Source organism: Urtica dioica, chromosome 2, assembly GCF_054948205.1.
Source record: "Urtica dioica subsp. dioica isolate 48M chromosome 2, U.dioica_male_clone48M_v1_H2, whole genome shotgun sequence".
Lineage (NCBI taxonomy): Eukaryota > Viridiplantae > Streptophyta > Magnoliopsida > Rosales > Urticaceae > Urtica > Urtica dioica.
The window spans coordinates 1,122,501-1,125,596 of record NC_142757.1 but is presented as its reverse complement, the minus strand read 5'-3'; positions in this window follow the sequence as shown (position 1 = coordinate 1,125,596).

The following is a 3,096-nucleotide window of genomic DNA, read 5'->3' as shown; positions in this document are numbered from 1 at the left end:
CAAGGCGAAGGCGGAATTGATCGAGCAGAGAGTATGCATCAATATGTCCGCGTGACCTCGATATCATTGGTAGAAGGATCGATGCCATTGGTTGCAAGAAAGGTCGAGGTAACCTTGTTCTCGACAGTAGAGACCGGCAGGTACGTCTACCAAAAGCAAGCATCACTCAAAAGATAGATCAGGATGCTTGAATGTAGCAAAGGCCTCACGCAAAGGCGTGCTGGTAAAGAAGGTCGGTGTGTCAATTGACCATGTGCTTTGGAGTCCCAAGATCAGTCACAGAAGTATTCTCAACAACCTTCGTGTAGAGACACCGCAGACAAGCTAGAAAGTCTAGATGGTTTGAAGCTTAACCATGTCGCGGGAGCGCGGCCTTGTGGAGGATAGAGTTGAGGCAAAGTCCAAGAGTGGATGCTCGTCGAAGAGACCCTGATCGAGTTGGGATACCGAGAGAAGCTTACCAGTGGGATGGAATGAAGGAAGGAATTCCTAAGAGATATGCATGCCAAGCTCGCCGAAGTGGTGAGGGCAACATCAAGTCATTTCCCCGAGGCAAAGAGAAAGGCGTGCGATGGCAAGTGAATAGGACTCCGCAGATGGGAGCTATCAAAATGAGTCGATCGTCAAGTCGTCGAGGACGTCGACAGGATGAAGTGGGGGAGGGGCTCCCTTCATCGCATCGTACGCAAGATTCGGACAACAAGTGTGTGGTGTCTGGGATTATGGGAACGAAGATCCTGCATACAAGTTGGACGAAGTCCGAGTCAAATGTAAAACTCGTGCAACTAGCCAGTGCCGTGTTGGTAGGTCTATGGGGGACGAAGACCGTGCACCGGTTGTATGATGCTCATGACTTGCGAAGCTAGTAGGCGGAGTCGAGACTTATGGGAGCAAAGACTCCCGCGCCTAGTCGAACAAAGATTGAGACAAGTTGACAAAGACCTCGAACTTAAGTGAAGCACTCAGTCGAAGCCAAAGTCAGGTGAGCGATTGAGTAGAAGAAGGACATAAGTGAGGTAGTGCGTTCCGAAGGATCGTCAAGAGTGTGCCAGAACTCGAGTGGGGGAGAGACCTTGCATGAGAGTTTGTTTGGAACACGCAGCGTTGTGTCGAAGCTTGAGTGGGGGAGAGACCCTACACGAGAGATGTTTCAAGAGAGTTGTCCAACCAGCACCGAAGTCAGGCGTTGGGAAAGGACGCGAAGAAGAAACAATCACAAGCGAGACAACCAAGTAGGATGACCAAGAGAAGAAGAGCACAACTACCTGATGTCAAGTTAGCGAAAGATAGTTCGAGTCTAAAACCCCAAAAGAAGGCCACGGATAGAGAAAGACCATGGGCCACAAGTTGCAAAAGCCGCGAGAAGACAAGTCAACAGCTAGCGCAAGAAAAAAGAGATAGTGTGTATTGGAACGGTGGACGAACCATTGGAGACTCAAAAGTCGAGTTTTCCAAGAGTGCGTGCATTCCATTTATCACGCTATATGAGAAGCTAGAGAAAGATCGGAGCATCGACAGTCTGGGGTCCTTATAAAGAGAAAGCATGCATTTGGGAGTGAAGACATTCGGTCAAGTCCGAAAGTGGGCGCAAGTAGACCACCAAGAATGAAGATCATCCTGAGCGTATGTCAAGCCGAGTCAGAATGTGGCGAGGCAGTCAAGAGGGGCGAAGCCAGAAGTCGAATGTGTTTGGAAGAGGCCGTAGACGTGGGTGAGAAAGCAGTCACTTATGTGTCTAAGATCGGTAAAACGAGAAGAGGAACAAGCACAAAGAAGCAAGTGTTGCTTGTCGCCTCCCAAAGGTGAAGAGTCGAGAGTAAACTTGGGAATGGCTGTGCCTTGGCCATTTCCCTGAGAAGAGAAGCCACTCGATTGGAGCAAGCAAAGAAGCGATTGAGCATCGAAGCTAATATTGGAGCGATTGGACACTCACGTAATCAGCAGAGTTGATGAGGGAACAACATCAAAGCGATGGAAGTGTTCGAGAGTCAAAGAAACTGATGAGTTACCCACCGCAAAGATTTCAAGCTTGTTCAACGCTGAAAAGAGTGCCATAAGGGCAATTTCTCGACACCAAGTCGAGACCGCGCGAAAGAAGCGCGGGCGCAAAGGAACAATAACCACGGGAGCAAGTTAGAAGACTGAAGACAAAGTGAACATCAGACCAAAGTCCGAGAGTAGGGCGCGAAGAGGTCATCACGAAGCGTGATTCTTGCAGAAGCTGGAGGATGTCTACGAGTTAGAAGTCAGAAGATGAGCCAAGGTGAAGATAGAGGACGACAGTATCCAGATGCCAGAAGCATAACCGTCGATGAGGGCATCGACTTAGTGAGTGCGGGAGAATGTCACGGTCGTCCGGGAGCCGACCGGTCGGGAGGCCGCTGGGGGCCCGAGACGGGCGGGAAACGTGTGCCAAGCATGGGCAAACGTCCCGCACGGATGGAAATCTCCTTAGGAAGTCTAAGGGGATCTCGGATGGGAGTCGGAGGCAATGACCCGGTCACTCACGGGAGTCATGACAAGTTGGATGGCAGGATGTTGGCGGTCTCTATTCGGGGTACCTTGGTGTAAAGCTCTCCACCACCCGACAGTCTCAGTGACTGAAGTGAGCTTCCCGTGTGCCGAAGAGATTGGCACGCGGGGCGGGCATACATAGTCGAAGTGGACTAGTGTGTCGTTCGAGTTGGGATAGTCTCGGACCAGTATTGCCATGGAGGCAGTACTGCGCGCCCTCTATCCCACACGGTGGTTATTCCATAGAGATTCCCAGGTTTTCAGTGTCGACCCCAGGGGAGTCGGATTAATCATCGAATGGACATTCCCGTGCCACAGACGGTAGGAATGCCCCTAACGCGAGGAGTCCGAGGTCCGACTCTATTCGTGGGACTTGCAGCCTGAAACGCATGGCAAGAGCGAGACATGCGGGTATCAAAAGGATAAGGGCTAGGTTGTGAGTCAAGTTGCTCCTTCGGACATCCACTCGCATGAGTTGTGAGACGGGATGTCGGAGTAAAGGACTTTGGGTGCGGGTGCCGCCCTAAGTCCCATGTACGCCTACTCGGGAGAGGCATACGATAGCCCATCGTGAAGGGAACG